The 14,626-nt window shown below is 41.0% G+C and overlaps 1 non-coding gene across 1 annotated transcript; it reads right to left on the bottom strand.

Annotated features, from left to right (window-relative positions):
- Nucleotides 1–12,043: 12,043 nt before the first annotated feature.
- On the bottom strand, nt 12,044–12,150 carry LOC112442459 (U6 spliceosomal RNA). The gene has a single exon (XR_003030549.1). It is a non-coding gene; the product is annotated as a U6 spliceosomal RNA (small nuclear RNA).
- Between the last annotated feature and the right edge of the window lie 2,476 nt (nt 12,151–14,626).

The following is a 14,626-nucleotide window of genomic DNA, read 5'->3' as shown; positions in this document are numbered from 1 at the left end:
GCAGCCCGCGTTAGAGTATGAGGGAAGCCTTTCTAGGACTCCCTTGGCTATCTCAGACTGGACATGACACAGATGTGGGCTAAGTGAAGCTGCTTCAAGGAAGAATTCAGTCATAGAAAGTTCCTCAGCCTTCAGTTCGAAGGCCCCCAAGCTTTTCTTTAAGTATTTATTTGACTGAACCAGGTCTTAGCTGCAGCACACAAGATCTTTCGTTGCAGCCTGTGAACTCTTAGTTGCAGTATGTGGATCTAGTTCCCTGACCAGGACTTGAGCCTGGGCCTCCTGCACTGGGGGCATGGAGTCTTTAGCCACTTGGCTACCGGAGAAGAGCCCTCAAACATTCTTTAAGTTAAAGTCTTACCTTGTACAGATAGGACACATACCTATTACATAATATAATGAGCCACATATGTTTTATTATAGATTTGCCTTTGAATTTTAGGAATGTTTTAAATCCATTTTAGGTGAAACAAATTTTAGTTTTTAAAACTGTAACACAAGATCAATTCATATATATCTAGCTTTCATTTCTGCCCTTCCAGCTTCTTCTTCCTATGCATTGCTATGTCATTCAACTTAATATGGGTTTGGGGTTTGTTCTTCCGTGGATTTTGAAAGCAGTTTAATACACATACATGTGAGTGTTCATATTCATTTGGAAGCCTAAGAAAGTTGCAGCATACTATGCCTTCTCTTCCCCATCTCTTCTTTTACTTAAAAACTATATTCTGGAAATAATTTCACATACATGTATAGAGAGGCTCCTCATTCAGTTTTAGAGATGTCAGTATTCTATTGTGTGAATGGTGCATTATTTATTTAAACATCCTTTTTTAGTTGGATATTTGTTTACAACATGGGACTCTAATTAATAGGCTTTTAATCCATAAACACATATGAATGCCTGTTTAAAGTCAGAAAAGTGTATTGCTGCTGCTGCTGCTGCTAAGTCACTTCAGTCATGTCCGACTCTGTGCGACCCCATAGACGGCAGCCCACCAGGCTCCCCCGTCCCTGGGATTCTCCAGGCAAGAACACTGGAGTGGGGTGCCATTTCCTTCTCCAATGCATGAAAGTGAAAAGTGAAAGTGAAAAGTGAAAGTGAAGTCGCTCAGTCGTGTCCGACTCCTAGCGGCCCCATGGACGGCAGCCCACCAGGCCCCTCCATCCATGGGATTTTCCAGGCAAGAGTACTGGAGTGGGTGCCATAGTGTATTGCTAAGAGAAGAGAAAAATGTGTTAGGTTTAGGCTGGGCAGATGAAAGTAACACATTGTTGCTTGTTTTTCTACCGTTTTGGGACTCATACTCGGCATCTCCTAGGTACTGATGTAATGGGCTCTTCCAGTTTGAAAATGGGGATTACCTTCCTCACTCAGACTGGAGCTGGGATCCTGAGAAACTCTTCCTGGCTCTGTTTTTATAACTTCACTTTACTCAGTGGAAACAAGCTGAGACTCACAGACCTGATTCTCCATTGGCTGTTCTTAGCCAACAACTTGGTCCTTTTCTCCAGAGGGATCTCACAAACCATGGCAGATTTGGGGTTAAAATATTTCTTGGATGTGGCTGGATGTAAGCTTGTCATTTATGTACAGAGTGGCTAGAGGGGTGTCACTTAGCACCACCTGCCTCCTCAACGTTTTCCAGGCCATTAAGCTGTGTTCCAGGACCTCAAGGTGGATGAAGCATAAAGTGAGATCCCGGAAGTACCTTCATTTCTGCTGTGTACTCTGCTGGCTCCTGTATATCTTGGTAAAGGTCTTTATTCTAAAGAGAGTCATCAGACCAAGAAACAGCAAAAACATTAGTGCAAAAAAAAAAAGTTACAGATATTGTTTGTCACTCAGATCAGAAAGATTTATGGTCACACAACATGCCATCCTAGTTTTTTCCTTTGATGTTACATGTCTGGGCCTCTTTGTATGGACTGGTGGCTCCATGGTCATTGTCCTGATCAGGCACAAGCAATGAGCTTAGCACATTCACAGCAGCAGACTTTCCCCCAGACCTTCCAACGAGGCCAGAGCCACACGTACCCTCCTGGTCCTGGTAAGCTTCTTTGTCTTGTTTTATTCTCTCTCTTGCATTTCAGCTCTTCCCATTAACCTTACTGTGTCACCTAGCCAGTGGCTGGTGAGCATTTCTGTGTTCCTGGCTTCATGCTTTCCAACATTCAGTCCCTTTTTCCTTATGACCAGTGATAGCCAGATCTGTCAACTCTTCTCTGATTTCTGGGCCAAAATTTCATTTATTGCTAATCTGGTTAAACAGCTATAACTATGTTGATTTTTGCAGTTGGATACATAATTAGTTTTGAAAAAATTTAATGAATAAACGTTATTGTTAGATGCTAAGAATCCTGCTAGGAATCTGGTGAATAAAACCAAATACATTTCTGCTTTCCTAGAATTTCTAGTATTACCAGAAACTGAAATCATATACTCAGTTATACTGAACTTACTTCATTTACTGATGCTTCTTTGTCATGAATGGAGACTCTTGGGAAAGTTTTGAGGAAGTACAAAGGAGCAAATTAGCAAATTTTGTGATAAAGACTGATATTACGTGCTTATTTTTCATATAGTTAACCTGAAAATTTATGATTTTTTTTTGTATCTTTACAAAATGAATTTTTTAAAGCATATTTGTATCCAGTAGTTTCAGATAGAGAAAAATCACCTGAAAAGACCCTTTAACTGCAAGTCACAGTAGCCCTCAGAGATCTCATGAAATCGGCCATGTCTGGTGTTGATATACAGTGAGGAGGACCATGTTGGAATGTGAAACAATAAATATACATTATGACTGGTTCTGACACATACTATAAAACTAGTCATGAATTCTAATCTTTCTTGTACAAATAATGACAGTACAATTTAGGTTTAATTAGATGGCCCACATTAGCAGCTCTGATTATTAGAAATCACTTTAGTAAAATATTCGGAAGATCCCCTGGAGAAGGAAAAGGCTACCCACTCCAGTATTCTGGCCTGAAGAATTCCATGGACTATAGCGGGTCTCAGAGTTGGACATGACTGAGCAACTTTCATTTTCCCTTTAATTCAATTTAATATATCTATCATAAGAGTTACATTTTTACCATCTTTAATTTCAGTTGATATTTTGTCTTAATTGTTCTGAAAAAGTGAATCACTAATTTTTGTAAGATCAAATTTTGTTACTTAGAATCTTTTTTTTTATGATCAGGTAATGCAAATTAATGGTAAAATGTTTAGCATAACACATTACATTTCTTCTTTTTTCTAGATTTTCTCTCTCTCTTTGTTTTTGTTTTTTGGCTATGTGGCTTGTAGGATCTTATTTTCCAGACTAGGGATCAAACCCATGCCCCTAGCAGTGGAAGCACATAGTCTTAACCACCAGATTGCCAGGGAAGGCCCTCTTTTTTCTAGTATTAAAGCAAAAACTATCTTCTTTGCAATTATCTAATTATTATCTGCTTGTTATTTAAGGCAAGTTTTTCTGAGGCTTTTCATATGTCTCTGTAAAAACCAAAATGCCTGTGTCATTTTTGTGATAGATCAGATATCTCATATAAGTGTTTTGAAATTAGTTACATAACGTCTTGCATTTCATTTCCTGGAAATACACAACCTATAATCTTTCGTACCAACACTGTGAGCTTAAGTCATCTCCTTATTACACAGCTATCTTATAATTTTTTATTAAATCACAGTGGTCTTCAAAATTGAATATGTATCAGGAAAAAAAGTTTGTGAATGTCTATGAAACCCATATTCTGGGCTCCCAACTCTAGTGTTTCTGACTGAGTACAGAAGAATTTACATTTCTAATAAAATTTACAGAGCATACTATGATACTAGTCCAAGGAATTATTTTGTGAACAATTAATCTAATTTTTATTAAAGTGCACATAATATCTATGAGTTTTTGTGCCCTAACTTATGCTTTAAGTGTTTTTTTCATTTTTATCAACCCAGTTCTTTCCAGATTTACCACGAGGAAAGGAGTCCATATCTTTCATATAATGCTGGTTTAAAAATCTTTACACTTAGCAAAAAAACACTCACCAACAAAAGTGACCTTAGTGAAAATGGTGGAGTAGGAAATTTGAAATCTCTATCCTGCCACTTAAGCAAAGATTACACCTATGAAAACTCTCAGAATCAGCTTTCTCAGGAATCTGAAATCTAATTTTAAAACTTACAATCACCAAAGGAGTATTAAATGAACAAAGAAGTTGCCAAATGATGGAAAATATTGCAGCCTGTTAACTTACTGCCTACCATCCCCAACTCCCCTACCACCTCATGGGCTTGGTTGTGTATTAGTGGGCCTTATGGATCTTATTCTCAAAGACTTATAGTCTTGAGCTTTAGCATGTCTGATGGTGGCATGGGCGATCAGCTAAGGGACCTGTCTCTGTTCTGTCCACCTCACATTAGTTCCCAGAGCTGCAGTGGCTTCCTGAGGGACATCAGTCAAAAGCACTAGAGATAAATATCTCAGTTGTTTCTTTGAAAAGATAACAAAATTGATAAACCTCTAACTAGAAAGATAATGGTATCTGGTCCCATCACTTCATGGCAAATAGATGGGGAAACAATGAAAACAGTGGCTGCTTTATTTTTCTGGGCTCCAAAATCACTGCAGATGGTGACTGCAGCCATCAAATCAAAAGATGCTTACTCCTTGGAAGGAAAGTTATGACCAACCTAGACAGCATATTAAAAAGCAGAGACATTACTTTGCCAACAAAGGTCCATCTAGTCAAAGCTTTGGTTTTTCCAGTGGTCATGTATGGATGTGAGTTGGACCATAAAGAAAGCTGAGCGCCAAAGAATTGATGCTTTTGAACTGTGGTGTTGGAAAAGCCTCTTGAGAGTCACTTGAACAGCAAGGAGATCCAACCAGTCCATCCTAAAGGAAATTAGTCCTGAATATTCATTGGAAGGACTAATGCTGAAGCTGAATCTCCAATACTTTGGCCACCTGATGCAGAGAACTAATTAATTTGAAAAGACCCTGATGCTGGGAAAGACTGAAGGCAGGAAGAGAAGGGGACGATAGAGGATGAGATGGTTGGGTGGTATCACCGACTCAGTTTGAGGAGTTGGTAATGGACAGGGAGGCCTGGCGTGCTGCAGTCCATGGTTTCGCAAAGAGTCAGACACGACTGAGTGACTGAACTGAGACTGATTAGGAAAAAAAGAGTGCAGGCTCAAATTACTAAAATCACAGATGAAAGAGGGTTGTTATTACTAATCTGGCAGAAATAATCAGGATCAGAAGGCAACACTATGAATAAGTACACTCCAACAAGTCAGATAAGAGATTAAATGAACAGATTTCTAGAAACACATAAAATATCAAAACCAACTCAAGAAGTAGAAAATCTGAATAAATCTGTAACAAAGACACTAAAAAAAAAAAAAAAGACACTAAAATAGTAATACAAAAACTACTACAAAGAAAATCCCAGGGTCAAATGGCTTCTCTGGTGAATTCTAACAAACATTTGAAGAGGAAATAACACTAATCTCTCTCAAATTGTTCAAAGAAAAAGAAAAGAGATGGATAGGACACTTCATAACTCAGTCTACAAGGCCAGTAATACCTTATACCAAAAACAAAGACATCACAAGAAAAGAATACTTCAGAACAATATCCTTTATGAATAAAAATACAAAATGCTAATAAACCAAATCCATCAGTGTGGTTCAACTTACAGAAATCAATCAACATAACACATGTTGATAGAATGGAGGGGAAAAAAAAACAAATCAAGGCAATTGATGCAGAAAAGTTTTGATGAATTCAACATCCTTTCATAATGATAAAAATACTCAACATGCTAGGATTACCTCATAAAGTGCATTATGAAAATCTCATAGATAACCATACTCAATGATGAAAGACTAAAAGATTTTCCCCTTAACCAAGAATACTACAAGAAGAAACCTAAAACTTTGACCACTTCTATTCCACATTGTACTGAAACATCTAACTGGAGCAACTACTTAAGCAAGAAAAAGAAATAAGAGGCAACCAAATTGTATAGGAGAAGCAAAACTCTCTTTGCAGATGACATAATCTTACAGGTATACAAGGTCAAAGAACATATACACACATAATTAGAACAATAAATGAATTAATGGAATTGTAGGATATAAGACCAATACACAAATATTATATTTCCAGACATCGGAAATCTGAAAAAGAAATTATAAAAACAATTCCACTTACAATAGCTTCAAAAAGAATAAAACACATAGCAATAAGTGTAACCACAAAGGAGAATGGCAGGGATGGGCACAGTAGGTAAAGGGCACTAAGAGGAACACACTTCCGTTTTAACATAAGTAAGTCACAGGGATGTAATACACAAAATACGGAACGGAGTCAATAATACTGCAACACCCTTGTATGTGACAGATGGTGACTAGCTGATGGTGACCATCTTGTAATATATGTAAACACTGAATCCCTATGTTTGATATCTGAACTAAACATCTCGCATGCTGCAACAAAGGTTGAAGATCCCTCATGCCACTATGAAGACTTGGCAGAGCCAAATGAATAAGTAAACTTTAAAAACAAACACCCACAGAATACCTCAACAGCTCCGTCACCACACATAATCTTAGACAAGACCTTCTCTGTATCCACCTTTCTCTGGGAGCAGAGGTATAACATTGCTTTTAGTACTTTTTTGGTTCTGGTGGCAACTTACTCCTCATTTGCAAATTTTACTTTCAAATGAAAATCAGCTGGCACCCCTCATTAGCACCCTCAGCAACTCTTCCACTGTAAAAGTTTTGGCAACCTCTTCTCACATATCCTGGAACTTTCTGAACAACTCGTGATGACTAGAAGTTGCTCAAAGGCTTCTAATGCAAGGAACTGCCCCCTCTTGGTTCCATGCTCTACACTATTAAAAAAAAAGAAGAAGAAGAAACAACTAATGACTGGTTGATGACTAATGATTGATGCATTTGAACTGTGGTGTTGGAGAAAACTCTTGAAAGTCCCTTCGACTGCAAGGAGATCCAACCAGTCCATCCTAAAGGAAATCAGTCCTGAATATTCATTGGAAGGACTGATGCTGAAGCTGAAACTCCCAATACGTTGGCCACCTGATGCAAAGAATGGACTCATTGGAAAAGACCCTGATGCTGGGAAAGATTGAAGATGGGAGGAGAAGGGACAACAGAGGATGAGCTGGTTGGATGGTATCACCGACTCAATGGACGTGGGTTTGAGCAAGCTCCAGTAGTTGGTGATGGACAGGGAAGTCTGGTGTGCTGCAGTCCATGGGGTTGCAAAGAGTCAGACATGCCTGAGTGACTGAACTGAACTGACTGAATGACTGGTTACAGAAATTGTGATCTTGAAAATAGAGGCTCTCATAACCCTGAGTTCATGACCCTCCATACCGCAGTACCCATTATGCTTTTAGTCAAGGAAATAGCACCCCACCTGCTCAGAATGGATACCTAGGCCTCCATAAAACAGGGTGAAGACAAGCCTGGGACTCCTAGCAAACTATTACAACCCCTGCAGGAGGAGTGCTTTACCCTGTGCTCAGCCTCTTCCCAGAACTTGGTGCTGGAGAGGTCACGACATGCTCTGGACGCAAGGCTACCTGGAGAGCCCCTTGGGATTTACTAAGCGATAGACAATTCCTAGGCTGCGTCGGTGGCATGGCTGACCATCAGTGCACGGTCACTGTTTTCCATCCCTTAGCCAGGATGCCCCTGGTAAAGGATGGGACAGAAAGGTCAATACAGCCGACCACACTTCAGGCAGTTATCTCAGCACTGGATGCCCTGGCGCACCTTCACGTTATCAGAAAAAACTGTCCCCTTCAAGCTAAAGGACTCTGGGAATCTCCTGACTCACACATCCAAGCATACATACATCAAAAATCACTCATGAGGAACTCCCTGGCAGTTCTGCTGTGGGTGCAGGTTTGGTCCCTGGTCAGGGAACTAAGATCCCACACGCTGCACAGTGTGGAAAAACAAAAACCCACTCCCGTCTCTACATATACTAAGCCTCGCCATAATACTCCTTATATCTTTTGGAGTTACAGACATTATTGATAGTAACCAGCACGTACATTTCACGTCGCACAATAACACAGTGCGGGCTCTTGGGAAAGACATCAATAAAACTCTCATGTTCCTATAGACCCCAAACAGCTGTTTTAACTGACAGACTCAGTGGTCTCCTCAAGCAGCCCCTTTTAAAATTCTAGTCTAGCGAACACACCTCTGAGAGTCTCTACTTTGCTCCAGGCCCTTCGGGTGGCTTACACCTCACACCAACCTTAGCAATTTTTCCATTGTCTTCTCCTACATTTAAAGGGAGGTGTGTCTCACCTTCAAGTACATGAGGCCCTTTAATTATGTCTCTTATAAATTTTGGTCCTGCCCCCATTCGACAAGGGCTGGAGGTAAGACGGTGGGTGCATACAATCCTGAGACCCTTTATCCATAGATTATCACATGGACTCACCAGCTACTCATTTGATAGGGGACCCATTTGAGCTAAACATCTACCACAAAAACAAAATTTTGATGCAGCAATTCCACTTCTGCGTATTTATCTGAAGGAAACAAAACATTTAACTCAAAAAGATATGCACCTCCATGCTCACTGTGGCATTATTTACAACAGTCAAGAAAGCAACCAAAAGGTCCATCTGGATGAGTATTAAAGAAAAGGAAGTGTATATAATACATATAAATGGAATATTAGTCATAAAAAGATGAAAATCTGGCCATTTTCAACGTGAACCTTGAGGGCATTATGCTAAGTGACATAAACCAAAGAGAGAATATAACTTATAATACTGTATTGTATATATGAAAGTTATTAAGTAGGTCTTAAAATTTTCATCACAAGAAAAAAATTGTAACTATGTACAGTGATAGATGTTAACTAGTCACACTGTGATCACTGTGCAATATATTCAAATATAGAATCGTGTACACCTGAAACAAAAATAATATTATGTGAATTATGCCTCAATGTAAAAGAAGTCACATATCTTTAAACTTTATAAGTTGAATAGCATTGGTGACTGAAATCCACATGATGAAATTTTGTTTGCAAACAGATAACAGAAAAACCAAGCATGTTTCATTAATTTTATCTAAAGAAGGTGAGGGCTGGGGTGATTATTTCCTGCACTGGTTTGAAAGGACAGTGTGGATAAAAAGTTCTGTGCACAGTTGAGGCAAAAGCCAGCGTGTTGGTAAATCACCCAACATGCATTAGTGAGCGGGTTTCCACCTGGAAAACCGGTGCTCAGTCACACAGAACCCGCTGTTTGCCATGCAGAACAGGTCCAAATCTTGGAAGGGGAAATTCTGTAGCATAAATTGTGACGCTTCTCTGATTTCCTCACTGCATCTGAAATTGCTGAAATGCAAGTCTGTGTGCCTCCCACACAGTGAGGCCAAATAATATCAAAACTTTGGACCATGGAACAGAGGAAAGTTTACTGCAGAGCCATGCAAGGAGATATGTGGCTCATACCTTAAAACCCCAAAAGCTCTCAGCAAAGCCCTCTTCTAGGAAAGGTGAGGGAGGGGTGTGGTTAGTTGTTACAAACTTCTTGGCCTCAGCTCCTTTGTTTCTGAGGTTAGGTCATGGCCAGGAAACAATTTTCCTGTAAATCTCTACCAAACGAACGTTATTCTCTATTTTGACAAGAAAGGGCAAGGTCCCAAGGCACAAGTTTCACCCTCCGAGGTCCCAGTCCGGCTAAGAGGCAGATCGCAGCTGGTGGCTCCCTCATGACAAGGTACCCAGATCCTGCCCAGCTGTCACCACCGAGGGAGCCAGGCACCCAGGCCTCAACCGGCCCTCAGGCTTCCCAAGACGCCCTTTGCGGGGGGTGGGGGAGGGGTGCGGCAGGTCCCACAGACTGCAACTCAGGCAGACAGCCATTGCTGTTAGGTCTCAGAGGTGACCTGGGCCCCTCAGCTCTCCGGATGGCTCAAGCCCAGTTGAGCTGGAGGGCCCGGGGTAGAAGGCCAGCGCCCACTTCTTACCTTACTCCACCAGAGGCCCACCATTCCGCTGGCAGTTGGCTGAAAATGGCTCACTGATGGTGGCTCATCGACAGTTGGTTGCTTGTGGGCGGCTCCATGGAGACATCAACTAATGGCTGAGCAGGACCGCTAACAGTCTCCTAGTAACAGTTGCCTGGCATAGGGTGCGGCAATAACGCTGCACAGCAACTGCCCCAGCTAAAGGGCTGACTGGGCCGCCCTCTGTTATACATTTAGCTACAGAAGGGAGAACTATCGGACTAAGCATAACATCCGCTGTGAGAAGAAGCCTATTACCCATCCTCTTTCCTGGACTGTGTCGCACCAAAACTTGAGTCACGGACATCAGGGACAAAATGTAAATTGGCCAACACAGGGGCATTAACGAAAACGAAACTTAACGTAACACAGCTGCAGGACTTTCCGGTTCTCAGAAATCAGCGGAGAATGTCGGCCAATCTTCAACCTCCCAAGTCTGGTCACACCATCTCTGGATCTCCCTGTTTCCCTTTCTCAGCTACCCTCGTCCAAATATAAGAGATGACTAGGCAATCAATCAGCTGAAGTTTTAACTCCCGCATTTATCCTGCAAGAATCCCTTAGTCTGTAAGCAACTCAGAACTCGTTACTCCGATATCTGTGAGTTTCCTGACTTGCAGACTGAAACTCAGCAATAAACTTATCTTTCTTCTTTGCTTTACTTACTGTGCAGGCTGGGTTTTTAACAATTATACCCAGGTGCTTTGCTACTGTGAATATTGCTGTACATGTCATCTTGTACACGAGCTTCTTTTTAGAAAAATCTGAGGTGGGAATGTATCTTTCAGAGTGGTTTTACTAATTATCACACCATCAGTAAGTAACGGCAAGACCCCTGAATGTCCACGTCTTCTGCAACACTCAGTGCGGCATCCTGTCCACTTTAATTCCCAAACCTTGGCAAAGGTTTATTGGAGTGAGCAAGCAAGACTAGGGATTAATACAGACCTCTCCCCTCCCACCCCTGCATTGCCAATATGCTTGGAGTTTCCAGGAGAAATAAATTCTTGACAGATTTCCCTGACGCATTAAATGCCTGTCAGATCCTGCTGGACATCATGTCCTGTAAAAATCCTAAATATGCAAAGGAAGCGTCAGGCCCCAATCCATCTCCGCATATCCGTGACTACATCCAGAATTCACGGATACAAAGGCTTTCCGGTGAACTTTCTTGTGCAAAAGTCCTTGTACACGTATTTACAACGCACTTAGCGTGTTAAATTCCCAGGAATGAGAAAGAGAACAGGACAGTATGACAACTACCGCCTGCACGCACCGCTGATATAGGAAACGACGCGCTCCGTGACAGCTTGTCTCGCGAGATGACAAGGTCTCGCGGAGGATGTGAGCCCTCCCACCACGGAACGTAGCGAATCCCGGCTTGAGGTGGGGTGGGGTGGGGCCTGCGGCTCCCGGAATCCGCTTCTGCCTGGAAACTAAGTTTCCCGCTGGAATGGATTCTCCCTGTGTCGCTGGGCCTTACATTAACTACATTCCCATCTCACATCTTCACTTGTAAGATTATATTATATATTGAGGGGACTTCTCTGGCGGTCCAGTGGTAAAGGTTAAAGGAGACTCCACGCTCCCAATGCAGGGGGCCCGGTTCGATCCCTGGTTGGGGAAGATCCAATGTCGCTAGCGCGACATCCCCCACACCCTCTAAAAAGGGGCATCTTCATCTCTATTTCAAATTATGACAGGGTTTTTAATTTCCTAAAATTTTGTTTAGGATATTCTGTGTCCATGTTCATGTAGGTGTTGGTCTTCAGTTCTAATTTTGGTATCAAGTTATATCTCCTAAAACTAGTTGAGACGAGTTCCATCCTTTAAAAAAAAAAAAATGATTTGAGTAGAATTGGAATTACTTCTTCCTTAAATGTCTAGAAGAATTCACTAGTGAAGTCATCTTGGCACAAAATCATAATGGGAAAATTTTATTTATTTATTTTTTTTTTAAATATGGAACGCTTCACGAATTTGCGTGTCATCCTTGCGCAGGGGCCATGCTAATCTTCTCTGTATCGTTCCAATTTTAGTATATGTGCTGCCGAAGCGAGTACTTTAATGGGAAAATTTTAAACTGCCAATTTAGTGTCTGTAATAGAGGCCACTTCAGAGTACTCATTCTTCCTCAGTGAACCTGAGTTGTTGAGTATTTCAAGAAATTTTTTGGTCAGTTTCTAGTTTTTGTAGAGTTGTTGGAAAGAGTTGCTAATATCGTATACTCCCTGGAGCCCTGCCTGGGAACTGTCTTCCTTGCTAGAACTCAGGCTGAAGGACGCAGCTCCTATAGCAGATTTGAGGTCAGGGCCCAGGGCACAAGGGGCCAGGAGGGGACGTGTCAAAGGGCATCAGAGGCTCTACCCTTCTTTCCTGTATCCTGTGGACTCACTTTTCTGCGTTACCAACACTGGCCTGAGGTAGGCCCCTGTTCATCCCTGGTCAGGGAATTAAGATCCTGCGTGCTGCGTGGCAAGTCTGCCCCGCCCCTGCAAAATTAACTAATTTTTGTTTTGATTTCTTTTTCAACCCAAACATAGTTTGTTTTGCCCAACTTTTTATTGGGCCAACCCTGAGAGAGAGGAAACCCACTGCTGTGAGATGACTGGAGTGGCGCAGCTGCTATATAAATCAAGGTTTTGTTTCATTTTAAATAAAAATGGAAATATCACATATAACCTGGACTTCCCTGGTAGTCCATTGGTTAAGACTGCACTTCCAGTGCAAGGGACATGGGTTCAATCCCTGGTCAAGGAACTAAGATTTCACGCGGGGCAGCCAAAAATCACATTTAATTCTTTTTTGGCCACACCATGCAGCATGGGAAATCTTTATAATTCTTTGAATGTTTTTACTCCATCTAGTGCTATCCCATCTTTCATTCCTTATATTGGTAATTTTTTTTCCCTGATCAATCTACCTAGAGATCCATCAATTATATTGATCCAGTCAGAAGACAGCTTCGGAGTTCACTGTTTTTCTATATTTTAATTATTTTATTAATTTCTGTTCTTTATTCTTTCCTCTTGCCTACTTTGGTTTTAATTATGTTTATTTCTAATAGTGTCTTAACTTGGATATTAAATATTTTAGTTCTTCCCTTACTTTCAAAATACTTAAATCTATACCTTTTCTTCTAATCTCAGCAATAACAAATCTTGATATATTAGGTTTCACTCCACTTGGTTCAAAATATTATCTAATTTCTCAGGGTCTTCCCTGATGGTCCAGTAGTTAAGATCCTGCATTCCCAATGCAAGAGGGCATAGGTTCAATCCCTGGTCAGGGAACTAAAATCTTGCATGGTACATGGCATAGCCAAAAAAAAAGAAAAAAATTGTTTTAACTTCCAAATATGTTAAACCAGGGAGTTTTTCTAGCAGTGTTCTTTCATGAATTCTAGTTTAATTCTCCTGTGCTTAGAGTATCTATCTTAATGGTTTTAATTTTATATTTATTGATATTTTTATGGCCTAGAATATTGTTTATTTTTGTGAAAATTCTTTGTGGCCCTTAAAGTTCTCTAAATGTTAATAAGGCAAAAGGTGGCAGCTAGATTAGGCCCCACAAACTGAGTGGCTTAAACACTATTTTATGCTCTCGTAACTGTGGAAGCTAGAGGTCTGAAATTAAGATGTTAGTAAGGCCATGTTTCTTCTGATCTAGAGGATTCCTTGACCTTCCTATCTTCTGATGGTTGCTGTCTGCTTTTTAAACAAATAGGGAAATGTCTCAGCTCTTCTCCTTTCCTTCCTTCCTTCTTTCTTTCTTGTTATGCTCTTGCTTCTGGCCTTCCAAACACATGTATGCTAGATCATGTGGCGTTTTCCTACAAGTCACTATTGCTGTTATTTTTTCACTATGTGATTTATTGTGCATAATTTCTATGTCTTTAAATTCACTGATTTTTTTCCTTCCATATTATCTCATCTGCTTTTCATATTACACAGCACTTTTCTACTTTCTGGCTGTGCCCTGCAGCATGCGAGATGTCAGTTCCACCAGGGACTGCAGTGAAAGCCCGGAATCCTAACCACTGGCCACCAGGGAATCAGCGTCGTCTTTGCTCAGTTCTTTGCTCCTCCCCTTTCTCTGTACCCCTCATCTCTAGCTCCCTCCTCTCCTTACTATGCCACCTGAATCCTAGTCACACTGGCCTCATGTACCCTGAGCTGTGTCTCTAAATGGACAAATCACACTGCTCTACTCCTGTTTCCCTTCTGGAAAGCCAAGTGTCCCAGGAGCTACTTCTGATTTTCCTAAGACTCACTGAACAGTTGGAAACAAAGATAAAGAAAACTGGCCAGAAAACAGGAAACAAATAAACAAGGGTCTTTGCCAGGTGCGGAAAAAAAGGAAAGCTAGAGAATGAAACTGTCACAAACTGTCACGTCAGAGCTTTTTTTCTGATGAGAAAACTTCAGCATTTGCCCAAGTATGGGCCTCTTGTTCCTAGGGAATCATTCAAAATGCCCAGAAAAGAAAATGTCTTCCCTAGAATTCACCCTGAATTAGGTATACATTGGTACTACACAC

Source organism: Bos taurus, chromosome 18 (genome assembly GCF_002263795.3).
Source record: "Bos taurus isolate L1 Dominette 01449 registration number 42190680 breed Hereford chromosome 18, ARS-UCD2.0, whole genome shotgun sequence".
In the NCBI taxonomy this organism is placed as follows: domain Eukaryota; kingdom Metazoa; phylum Chordata; class Mammalia; order Artiodactyla; family Bovidae; genus Bos; species Bos taurus.
This window is presented reverse-complemented; position numbering and strand designations above follow the sequence as displayed.